At 39.3% G+C, this 12,559-nt stretch overlaps 1 protein-coding gene and 1 long non-coding RNA gene across 6 annotated transcripts in view; one reads left to right on the top strand and one right to left on the bottom strand.

The window, feature by feature from the left end:
* dlgap4a (discs, large (Drosophila) homolog-associated protein 4a) overlaps positions 1 to 12,559 on the top strand; it is a 69,888-nt gene that overhangs the window by 29,837 nt on the left and 27,492 nt on the right. The gene's annotated exons all lie outside the window — the stretch shown is intronic.
* Positions 9,616 to 12,559, bottom strand: part of LOC148427779 (uncharacterized) — a 31,475-nt gene continuing 28,531 nt past the window's right edge. For 3 of the 4 annotated variants that reach the window (XR_015864725.1, XR_015864723.1, XR_015864722.1), the window contains 2 exons: positions 11,828 to 11,956; positions 9,616 to 10,769 (listed from right to left, as the gene is read on the bottom strand). This is a non-coding gene — a long non-coding RNA (uncharacterized LOC148427779). The remainder of the gene's footprint in view (positions 10,770 to 11,827; positions 11,957 to 12,559) is intronic. The other variant, XR_015864724.1, reaches the window with a different exon arrangement.

The following is a 12,559-nucleotide window of genomic DNA, read 5'->3' on the forward strand; positions in this document are numbered from 1 at the left end:
GCTTCGGCGTTTGCCAAAAGTTTTAGTTTGATCTTTTGAAATTAGTTTTAAAGGTACTTGAAAATGCCAAAAGAATTTTGCCGAAAGAGGGGCTCAACAATGATTTCCTTTATGCATTTCCTTTCCCAACCTCTAAATCATTCACACAAAAGCCTTCTACAGCTGTCACTTTACTTCTCTCGTGCCTGCATTTATTATTTTCCCCTTTTCAATTCAAGTCAGCTGGCTGTTTGACGAATAAACTCAAATTAGGCCATGTGGAAGAATCTCTTCAATTTCCGCAGACCTCATGGAGCATTTAAATTACAGTTTGTTATTATGCATGTTGTGGATCTTTCTAACGTTGGAAAGATATTATTCTTCCTAAATGTTCACTTTTTTAATTGTTTTTTCATGGCTCATATAGCCAAATCAAATTAAAATCGTATTGTGAATTGGTTTCCATGTATAAGATTCAATTTTGGCCCATGCATTCCTATCTAACAGCATAGGTTGATTAAATGTTGATTTGGTAATATAGTTTTTTGGTAATCCCTAAAGTTGTGATATTCAGAAAAGTTTAGAACAGGAAAGGTTGCATGCAGTAGTCAAACATGAATAATTTAATAAATGAAAGGAAAATCAAATAATTGTAGTAGATGATGGCAGAAAAGTCTGAAATTCAACAAAATCGAAACCATAGCAGCTGTATTTCTATTACTACTATGACATTAATACTTGTTGACAAATTTACTGAATCGATCCATACACGTAATACAGTAAGCCTGTGATCTGGATTAGAAGAGTACCAACAATGTGATCTTTGACACATGAACCCCAAGGCATAAATGAGATACAGCTGGAGAGGATGTAACACATGATGATGTTGCACGTAAGCTGACGTAAACTGAGGTTAAGTCTCCACATACTGTAGTGTCCGCGATCGGACAGCTAATGCTGCCTGGTGAAAAGCCAACAGCCGGCCTTCTTTGATTTGATTGGCAGGCAGGCCTGTCATGATGGAGCTGTCTAGGGTGCTGACCTCTGCTCTGATGAGCGTCTCTAAACCCTCAAAGCAGGTCAATATCAGTTTAGCTTTCATCATGTACATTCTTCTGAACATTTACCATAATTACCCAAATATAAGACGCACTTTTTTTCTCCAAAAATGGAGGCCAGAAGTGTGGGGGTGTCCTATAAAGGGTAACTTAAAGATGAGATATTTTTTAATTCAACATCATTCAAGGAAGATTGCATCTGTCAGCCAAATAATTAGTGTTTAACAAAGAAAATATCAGAATTTGACCCTAAAATTAAAAACGCATCGTATACGCAGGTGTCCTTTATATAGGGAAACACGGTATTGATTAAAATGAAAAACAACAGGAAAGCAAGTCCTGGCTTGTGCGCCATGTCTTCTTTAAACCGAAACCACCAACACAATGTCACCACTCTTAATGGTTTGTCAAACTACTGTTCGTATTTGGCCAAGTGGATATGAAATTATATTTGTGCCACAATGGCGAGCAAGCAATGAAACATTTTGAATGAGCAAAAATAGATATTGAGCACCGAAAAAATTGAGCGAGCAAAAACAGACTTTGATCACAAAAAAAAAAGTTGCTCGCTAAAAATCTGATTGGGGCCTCGCGATAGCCCTCCCTCCCTCGCTCAACATCTAGTTCTCGCTACGCTCGAGTTGAGTCCTCTCTGCACCCGCAGTTGGCCACACACGTTACGAATGTGCCACAAAGCTAGCCAATCAGAGCTAGGAAAAGCATATTGATTGACAGCTTGGTCTCCGATTAGATTGTGTCTTGTGTTCACCCGGAACGAGCAAACGAGATCGCTTCAACACGGACTTGGATGGCAAAAGGCTGACTTTGGAAACGATGTATGAGTATCATTTTTAATATTATTATTAATACCGTATTGTTTCATTTTGCTAGTTTTTGTACTTTAATGATATAAACCCACCTTCTCCTGGCCAAGCCGATGAACTGAGCGCGCAGAGGGGAGGCAACTCGAGCGAGTGAGAGCTAGATGTTGAGCAAGGGAGGTAGGGCTGTCACAAACAAGCAAAAAGGAATTTTGAGCGAGCAACTTTTTTTTCCTGTGCTCAAAATCCATTGTTGCTCTCAAACTCTTAATATTGCGCGCTGAATACTTTTTTATGTTCTCAAAATCTATTTTTGACCGCTCAAATTTTTTTCTGAGCGAGGAAAAAACGTTTTTCTCGCTCAAAATCTTACTTTGCTTGCTCGCATTTGTGGTGTAAATATAATTCCATAAGGTGTCGCGCATTAAATGCACCTACTGTAACAATAACTATGTCCTTCTTGTCTTTATCTCTGACCAACTGAAAGCAATGGCCGTATGTCCATCTTGTATATATATTGTCCATATTCAACCTGCCGTTTCACCTCAGCTGGAGTAGATCAGCAAGTAAACATTTAGCCCTGGACTTTTCTCCTCCAATCTTGCGGTCGTTTTGGCAAATTTGGGGGAGGAAAAAAAAAACACTTTTAGGCTAAAAATGCATTGGAATGCATTACTTTACTCTCAGTCGTAACAAGAACAATATTGCTATTTGTGTGTGTGCGTGTGTGTGTGTGTGTGTGTACAGTAAAAAGTTACTGCATTACAGTAATTTCATTAGTGGAGGGGCATAGAAAACTTTTTTTGTTTGCCGTGACTTTTACCCATGTGCTTCAGAGGGAGCAGCCCATTAGTTCATTTCAAGATAGACAGCAAATTGACCAGCCAGATGACATCCAAATGCCAAGGCTGATTTTTTTTTCAATACAATCTTTTATGTACGTTTTTTCAATCCACATTCTTTCCATTATTTAGCATGATATACTTGTTGACTGATCTCTACAAATGTGTTGCTGTAATGCACCACTATTTGAATATGCTGACAGCGAACACAGATGCAGTGACCACAGGTGAGAACATTGTTACCGTTCATCAGAAGGCAATTTCCTATGTCGCATTAAGTTCGCTGATGTGTGCAATGTGAACATTGATGATTACCTGCGGGAAATCTATAATGATCGCCACACATTATTAATGCTCCCCTTGAAAAAGGATCATCTGTCAACACAGCATAGGATTTCAGTCTGTGACTGTTTACTGAAAAGTAAATGAGTGTTCCAATAATAAGAGTAAAAATAAAGACGAGCACTACTTTTGCATGCCTAAACCTATTCATTCAGAATTTAAATTGTTCACCGTAAGGTGGCTGCATCACATTGGTACGGAACATTATGTAAAAACTTTTCTGTTTGCCAGGAATTCAGCAGTTTACAAGAACCGTTTTTGTTAACCATGCTATGAAGACAGTCTACAAGCAAAGCTCTTGGGATACATGCCTCAATTTGACAACATTTATTTCCCCAAAAGCCACAGTGTGTATGCAGAAAGAGTTTGGATACACAAAATAAGAGAAAGGTGTGCAACTGGGTTGTTGACAATGCGGTTCACTTTTTACTCGTCATCCCTTCTCAGTTTTGCTATTCATTATGTATCAATTGGGTCTATAATATATTATAATTTTAATCTGCAAACAGCGATGGCTAGTTGCTTATCCCACCCTACCCCCCCCAACCCCGACCACACACACACACCATCACACGCACACACGCACACACACACACACACACACGCACACACAAACAAACATACTGGATTAACTTAATTGTCATTCCTAAGAATCGGCAGCCACCAACTGCACATAGTCATCAATCCGGTTTGAATGTATATTCATCTGTCTGTGTATGTGTGCATGACGGTTGGGGACGGCCAAACCAATATTTGGGCTTATGCTGATGTGATAGCTTCAAAGTCTCGAAATATGCAGTTAGGCATCAATGTTTGCAGATAAACAAAACATATATTATTCACCTAATCAATACATCGTGAATATCAAATTTGAGAAGGGATGATGAGCAAAGATGCAGCTTACAATGCTAAGATAACCCTGCTAGCATGCTTAGCACAATAATAAATCCGCTTTTGACGTTAAGCATTTTAGATCATTTTCTTGGATTTTATCCACTGCAAGTTAGTTTTGATGACAACAAAAGGACTCAGTCTTTGGCACCTGATCAGTAGCAGCCGACATCTTTGAGTTTGCAAAAAAAAAAAAAAAAAATGCCTGTAATGATATAGTGAGTGCATCTGGTGGGTCAAAAGAAAAGACCAAGGAGTCCAAAATAAATGAACATTTAGTGTATATTGTTTTATTTAGTGCCCTTGACCTCTTTCGGGTCATGAGGTGCAGCGAGCTCAGTGGCATTGGTCACCACATCTGTGCCGCCATGTGTTGTGCCTTCTGTTATGGGGCTAAGGGGATCAAAATCCATATGTCACCTGCAATACATGGTCTACTTCTCTTCTATGAATAAGTTATCGTATGTGCTTTTCAGATAAGCGCCTGAGTACTCGTGTGGCACATCTTTGCGTGCCTGTGAGATTGAGTGTGTAGAGTAGGTGAAGACAAGACAGTGACATTTACTAATGCGTGAGGCAGCAATTTTCAAGCTGATCACTGATCTGATTTGCCTTGTGGTGCCGCCTGCCATCTGCCAGAATGTTCATGACAAGCTGTGTATTACCAAAAAAAAAAAAAAAAACCTGACAACATTGATTAGTTTCACATGTACAGTTAACCCGATACTTCTCAATTAAATTTTGCCAAGGCCCCCAGACGAAAGAACACTTTTGGCTGACTATAAATAAGATTAATATAAATAAAAATTCTCTAAGCATACCTAGACCTGTATCCTTTTTAAACATTAACAAAAAAACTATCAACCAACTTTCAGTAACTGTTAATCATTTTTCAGCGTTTATTCAGGTTACAGATGAGTCTAAAACAGAAAAAAAATTCCTGAGACTTGAAAAAAAAAAAAGTATTTTATTGCAATACAAATCACGTGACAAAAACAAAGCCTTTTCCCTGGGATCATCAGCATGCACCCTGGCATTACCTCGCGCTCCCCCAGGGGCGCTTGCCCCACTATTTGAGAAGCACTGGGTTAACTGAAAGTTTCTTCTTGCACTGAAATGGACTGCATATGCAAATGGTGTCAGTTGTGGATTGGATGAATATCAAATGTTTACAATACTAAATCAGAAAATTAAAAAGTCCTTCATGGAAAAAATTATTTTGTTTGAACCCCATTATCTAAATCTCTTATAAAGGACTTTTATTGACATTTTTTTTTAGTTTTGTGTGTTTTTCTTGTTTCCTTTTTTAATTTCACATTGTAAGCAAGGAGTACTTTTTAAAATCCTTACTAGAAATCATTTGGTTTAGTTATGAATAAAGAAAATGTAGTCTATCTTACATATAGTAGTATGATAGAAGGGCCTACTTTCATAAGATGTGCTTTTGCCCTTTCATTTTTTAACCCATGTTGACAATTTTGGTTAATTTTTGTCTGTGTTTTGCTCATATTCTTAAATCTAGCAATGTTTGGTTGAAAAATAAATAAAGTTAGACTTTAGTGACAATTACTTGAAATCTACAACTCTTTAAAGTTCCTTCATTTTACTTTAACTTAATAGAACGGTCCATAATCGTGATATTGCACGAACAATTGTCATTGCTAGTTGCCTTTAGCTTTTTGTTGTGTTCCGCAACTGTGACTGCACACTAAGGGGGAAGGGGAAAGCAAATAAATAGTTAGAGCAATGCCCATTTGTGTGGCCATGTGTTCAAACTGGAAAAGACAGCGAGGGCTACTTAATGAATTTACATTGTTCGTGCGTGTTTGGAAGCCAGCGGGGAAGGCCAGATTAAAGAAGGAAATAGGTCTGCGTGTGGGATGGCGAGGGAGAAGGAAGAGAGGTGGCAGGCAATAAAGTGCCCCATCAATCTGGTAAATGAGTGTCCTTCCCGCCGACACCACTTTGGGAAACGTAGCCTTCTCGCCATTCATCAGTCACAGGTTTATCACGCAGCCGGGCTTAATCTCCTCTTCCAACGCTTCTTTATCGAGAAAGGTAGCTTGTAAACAAACGTTTGGCCTAGAGTTTCTTCTGACAATGTCCATGTGACACTTTCAAGGATGTGACATGGTGTGCTCTGGGTTTTACATCAGGTTTTGGCACAAATATGGGAAATAAGGACATTTGTTGAACGAATACAAGTTGAAGATTACGGTCTTGCTATTTTAAAAACACACTCTCGATCGTTTCTACTTGAATGAAAATGTGAAGCTGTCACAAACCGTGGTTGTGTTTTGGCGAAATTGTGTTCATGCAGTCAGTACATGTGGTTATGGGGAGGCATTCTTAGGACACGAGGTGGTTTCTCCTTCAAATGTAGCCAGAGTGGTCTGCGTGTCAACTTCACACTGCTTCTGCTACATAATGCATTTCCAAATTTCAGCGACATTTACTCGTCTCAAGAAAAATTCATGATCCAGGATTTGCACACAGCCTACGCTGTCCGTGATTTACATATCCTTTGGCTTTTGTGCACAGAGGGGTTGTCAGAGGTCTGGCAGGACAATCATTACAAATGAAGAGGTGGCTCTCATTTGAGGCTCTTTAAAAATGACTTACTTGTCGATGGGAAAATAAGGCTTCTGTTTCAAGAACAGAAGTCTCACAAATAGCCACAGATGGATACAGATGCACATAACAAGTTTTTTCCCCTATTGTTGTTACAGCACAGATATTTTCAATGCTAATTTTCCTAGCAGTAGGTTGACAATCTACACCTACATTGCTAGTCTTTAACAGAACAAAAACAAAGCACATTTCTCAGTTCAGATGCATTTTATGTCAAAAATAAAATTGTTATGAATCCTGAAACCCCCTTTCTGTTTAAAATCCGGTCCCCACATACTGTACCATCGTTCTGCATTTGTTGGAATATTATTCAACCCATTCAGTATTCAATTTTTTGGGGATTAAATGAATTAATGTAGTCCGTATTCGTTTCAGTTTTCATGTTTTCTGAAAACCCCTTTAAAAAATCGCCTAGCTCATTATTTTGAGGAACTGATTCATTTCTGTTAGTATTGACACTATAATTCATAAGGACATATCAGTGTTTTCTACTAAATTTCAGCAAAGAACACAATAAATGAGTTGCTGCCATAGTTCAAATGTCAGAGCTGTGCTAAATGCTAGAGCTCAGTGGAAGCCAGCATATTTTCACAAAATCCTGTCTGTGCCTAACAGCCGTCACAGGGTGACAAGAAAACCCACGAGACCAACGCAGTTTCACACTGTGTGCAACAGCATTTTACAATACCTTAGGGGTGAATACTCGCTACTTTTGTTTTTGTTTTGTTTTTTAAAGATGCTATCTGCCTGCATTAGCCCAATGCTTCTCAATTTTGCCAAGCCCCCCCCCAAAGAGAACATATCACGCACAACCCCATTCAACACGCTGACTATAAATAAGATTGTCTAGAAAAATTGTGTAAGTATGCCTAAACCTGTATCTTCTTTTAACATCAACAAAAGAAAAAAGCAATATAAACTTTCAACAACATATATTTTTACAGCATTTACACAGATTACAGTTTAGTCTAAAACAGAAAAAAATTATCAAGTGCATCAAAGTGCCTGAAACTAAAAAGAAAAGAAAACAACAACAAAAATGAACAAAAAAAAAAGATTGTTTTATTGGAATTACACTTCTCATGACGAAAACAAGCATTTTCCCCAGGGTCAGCCGCACCTCTCAGGGGGCCCGCCCCACTATTTGAGAAGCACTGCATTAGCCCATTCTTGGCTTTACTTTATGACTTCAAATGCTGGTATGATCTACTTCCCTCGTCTTGCTATTTTAATCGTCAGACTCATAATAATAATACCACGTGAGACTTTGTGATCTAATGCAAGGACTGCTGCTACTCCGTCTACATTTAGCTTCCATAGGTTTACCCAAAAACCATGTGCTTTATTAAAGCCTTATGCCGCAGGACTGCTAACACTTGAAAACACTAATATTGATCAAGTATGTAAATGATATGGCCTTTCATTTGAGCCGTAAATATCTCTATCGTGTCTGAACAGCATACTATTGGGCCAATTAATAATTGTAAAATGTGACGCATTATCTGTAGTAAATAATTTTTTGATGAATTATGAGGAATTATGATCATGATCTTTTTCCTTGATCTACTGGTAACCTGTTGATTTTCCATGTGTCACCTGTTGCATCTGTCAGGAAACAAATCCCCACTATGGCCCTAACATTCCTTTACTCTAGAATTTGCAATACAATTATTAAATGCACTAATACATGCACTTGTTTCATATTCAGTATAGGGAAATTCTCTAGAGAATTTTGTCTTCAATTTCGCCCCCCCCCCCCAAATAGGGCACAAGCTCATCCAGAATATCTCATCCAACCCTTGTATTACCAGTGAAAAATTTGATTCATAGCTCCTCTGATTCCATTATGCCCAGCTTTAATTTGCTGTAGTTTGACCAATTTGCAGGATTTTTTAGGAAAGAAGATGTATTCATTTTGTCACCTTTTCTTTCATTTCAAAATTATCCTAAACTTGTGATATTCCCTGGTTTTTGGGAGAGTTTTTCTTTCTTACCACCATTGCAACATTGTGTACGTCAGCAAGAAAGGTCTGTGTAGAAAAACGCAAACATGGTTCTGGGATCATTTTGACGCAGCAGGCAAGAGATTTTTTGAAGATTTTGGTGGTTGGGTTACTAATTTATATTCATACACACGCAAAATGTGGGGGTCCCCTGCATAGAGACACATGATTCTGAGCATAGCCCATATGGTTCCTGTAGCGGCACCAGTCATGGTGACCACATGACTTACACATCAAAAGTCTTAAATCTTGGTAGCTTGGTACTCTAGTGCCCACCATGCTCTAGCTAGAGCAAAGCTGAATATTAAGTTCTTCTTCTTTTGAGTGTTGGGGCCAATTTAAGCAGTTGAAGGCAGCAAGCCTGATCCCTCCCATAGGATTGTTGTGTCACAATCTCCAAGAAATCCGTTTAGTATGAGACCCCAGATTGGAATATGATCGAGCAAAAAGTGTTGAGATTATGCTAATGAAAGAGGATGCTTTGCTTTTGCTCCATTAAATTACAGTATAGTGTTTTGTTATGGTTGTGACATCTTTCGTTGAGGTTGTTGAGTTGTGAAAATGTTTAGTGGACACGAATCCGTCAACAGAAAAACAGCAAGTTTAAAAATGTAACGGCAATAATATGTGGTAATTTTGCTGTGTGTTAATCCAGTGTGCATGTCCTCAAAACAAATTAGGGCCAGTTGAATTAGGGGGCACAGCATGCAGAGAGAATCCAATTTAATCCATCTTGCAAATCTGTAGCCCCAACAATTTGGCAGCGATAAATAAATTGTGCCGTTCACTATTGTCTCCTCTGCCTTTCTTTCTAGAATAAACCAAAGCATATCCTATTTAAACCCCCGCACCAAGGCCCCAAAGACCATTGAAGCGTTGACAGCATTTTAAATGAGCCCGGATGGAAGAGTCACCCTGCCAGCTATAACCAATGACGTGCAATAACTCCCCGGGGGGCCGAGTGTGAAGCTGATATATGGTTAGAGTGTTATAAGTGTTCTCATCAGGCTCTGCGTGTTTAGCATGCATGACACAACCACACGAGACACAGGGAAATGCATGCAGTTTATTGGCTACGTTATGTCTTGTTTTGCCGGGGACCAGCACAGCATCAAGTCATGTAATCACAGATCATAATACATGACACTGCCTTTTCCGGTCAATGTTTTATGGGACTACAAAAATAGAGATACATAAATCATATTGTTTAATCAAGTCTTGCTGCTTCATGGTCAAAATGAAAACTACAATGTCTTGTGTTCATACTAGCAATGGATCTGTGTGGCCAGGCGATGCTGAAGAACAAAACAAAGCAAAAGCAGGTAGAAAACAAACAGGTGAAGTCAGTCAGGTTCGTAAATGGCCTGAGGGAACGGTACAAAAGCTCTAATTACACTTCAGTGCGAGCAGAGGTGACAAGGGAGAAGTGTTCTCTGGGATTGCATTAATGGGTAGAGCACTGATGAGCATCCAAAAACCACCAAATGCACTGATCTCTTGAAAATGTCATTTTTCAAAATTCAGAGGAACAACTTACTAAAGTGACACCATGCCGTTCAATGTTCATTGGGGGAATGGTCATGTGACTGCAGGAGACATATTACTGTGGTGCTTGGTGACTGACAAGTCTGATGTCTTGATTCTGCTTGTTATTAGCTATTTCTTGGATCTAATTGTAGATGTATGCTACATTATGTAAACTACATTAAGAATGAATGGTACTATTGAAAAACATTGATTAAAAGATGTAAATGTAAATGTACTTTATTTACGTAGCGCTTTACAACCACCTAGATGTGGACCAAAGTGCTTCACAGTAGAACATACAGAACACATACAATGTAAGACACAGAATGTGCAATAAAAAACACAGAATAAAAGATTTTAAAAAAGAGTCTATGAGTATGTTTGCATCCAAGTCAGGCTCATCCTGGTCTCATTCAGAAAACAGAAGCGTGTTGAATAAAAAAACAAATCTATCTAATGCTACTGACGTCATAGTGAAGTATATTACAGTACTATCTTTTCTGGCAGATTTTCTTGAACATCCATTCATTCATTCATCATCTGTAGCCTCTTCACCTCCTGGCTTGGTGCCTATCCCAGCAGTCTTTGGGCAGTGGCTGGGGGACACCCTGGACTGGTTGACAGGAACTCGCAGGGCACACAGTGACCAACAACCAATCGTGCACCCAATCACACCTGAGAAAATTAGAGCAAGGGTGTCAAACATATGGCCCGTGGGCCTGTTCTAGCCCCAGCAGGTTCAATGAGGTCCGTGAGATCATTTTGTAAAGTGTAAAAATGAGCTAAATTTTTTAAATGAAAAAATGACTTGAAATGTTTTATGACTAATAGTAATGTTATTTTTTTTCTGATTATTAGTGATGTTGTGCTTGTACTATTTTGGATAGTATTAGAAAAGAATAATAAATCTGAAGCTGTTGTGTTAAAGTTATATAAATATACACCACGGTTTTATTTATCTGGCCCCATTGAAAATAGATTTTTCTCTGTACAAGCTAAAACATGTTTGACACCCCCGATTTATAGTGTCCAATACACCTGCCATGCATGTTTTTGGAATGTCAGAGGAAGCTGGAGTTTCCGGAGAAAACCCACGCGGGCTCGGAGAGAGCATACAAACTCCATACAGGAAGGCCAGAGCAAGCTGGATTTGAACTCAGCACTGTGAGGCAGACGTGCTAACCACTCTTCCACCGAGTGGCCGCTAACCACTCTTCCACCGAGTGGCCCATTTTTTAACATAACTGACAATATTTATCTAAAGGCAGAGAAACCCCCCATTCAAATTGTGATCTTTGGATTGCAAAAAAATACTGATTACATTTCATTACACTTTTAAGTACATCTCGGAACCTTTTACATTTGTAGATATTTTGATCAGCACTTTTACTTTTACTCAGGTCAGTTTTTAGATGACTATCTTTACTTTTACTCAAGTAAACAATCTATGTACTTTGCCCTACTTTTTGTTTAAGGTCAAGCTGTAGAAAGTACTGTTTTATGGTATTTTTTCCCAGGTTTAATTATTTCTATTATGTAGGTATATGACGGATTTTTTTTTTTTTTTTGGGGGGGGGTGATGAGTGACAGACTGATGATTGGCTGATGAAGCGACAGACCAGGGTTTACAATATTTGACTTGAACAAATATGGCGGACTGACAAAGACAAACGGGCGTAGGGGTGGGGGACACCCCCAATTTACACACCAGCAGAAAAAATTGAAATGCCCACCTCTGATTTCCTTTTCACCGTGGCTCTGTGAAGTTCAGAAACTTCAAGTTCAACAGTGCAGTAGGTTGGTGGGCGTAATGTTCTGCGTGTCAGTGCGGAAGTAGGCGTGTGTCTGTGTGTCAGCAGCTCCTGCAGGGCGTAAACACATGCAGGGGATGCAGTCAAGTTGGCTGACTGAGAGAGCCATGTGGTGATATAAAACGCTGGTGCATTTGTCAGCATACTGCTGTGCCCATCCAGAACTCAGTTAAGCAGCCGCTCCCGTGCAGGATAGATTTTAGAGGTCAAAGTGCTGTGACTGGTGGCAGAGCAACAGTGTGGGGAAAATGTGTGTGCACTCACATTCAGATCCCAGATTCTGTGCCTTCGATGGCAACAGGGCTCTCACCATTGACTGATCAGTGACTCACTCCACTCTGATACAGACAGCATCTGTTAGAGGGAATCAAATGCAGCCTGGATCTGTTGGGTAAATTATGAGACTTTCTAAAATAGATTACATATGACCTTTAGACGTCTGAAGGTGTTTGATAAGAAATGTCACGGCTGTTGCCCTAATGTTCTTTGTTTCCCTCTGACTTTCTCTGCTTATGATCTGTAACCTTCTTTCATCACAAGGCTCAATATAAGTGGTTTCCAATCACTGTTTGGGAGGCAGCTGAAAGACTGTCTCTCCAGGTCATCCCTGAAGCCTCCTTTCAATTGCTTATGCCTGGAACACCTCACCAGAGG

Source organism: Hippichthys cyanospilos, chromosome 2, assembly GCF_059441005.1.
Source record: "Hippichthys cyanospilos isolate Australia breed blue-spotted pipefish chromosome 2, RoL_Hcya_1.0, whole genome shotgun sequence".
NCBI classification, from domain to species: Eukaryota; Metazoa; Chordata; class Actinopteri; order Syngnathiformes; family Syngnathidae; genus Hippichthys; species Hippichthys cyanospilos.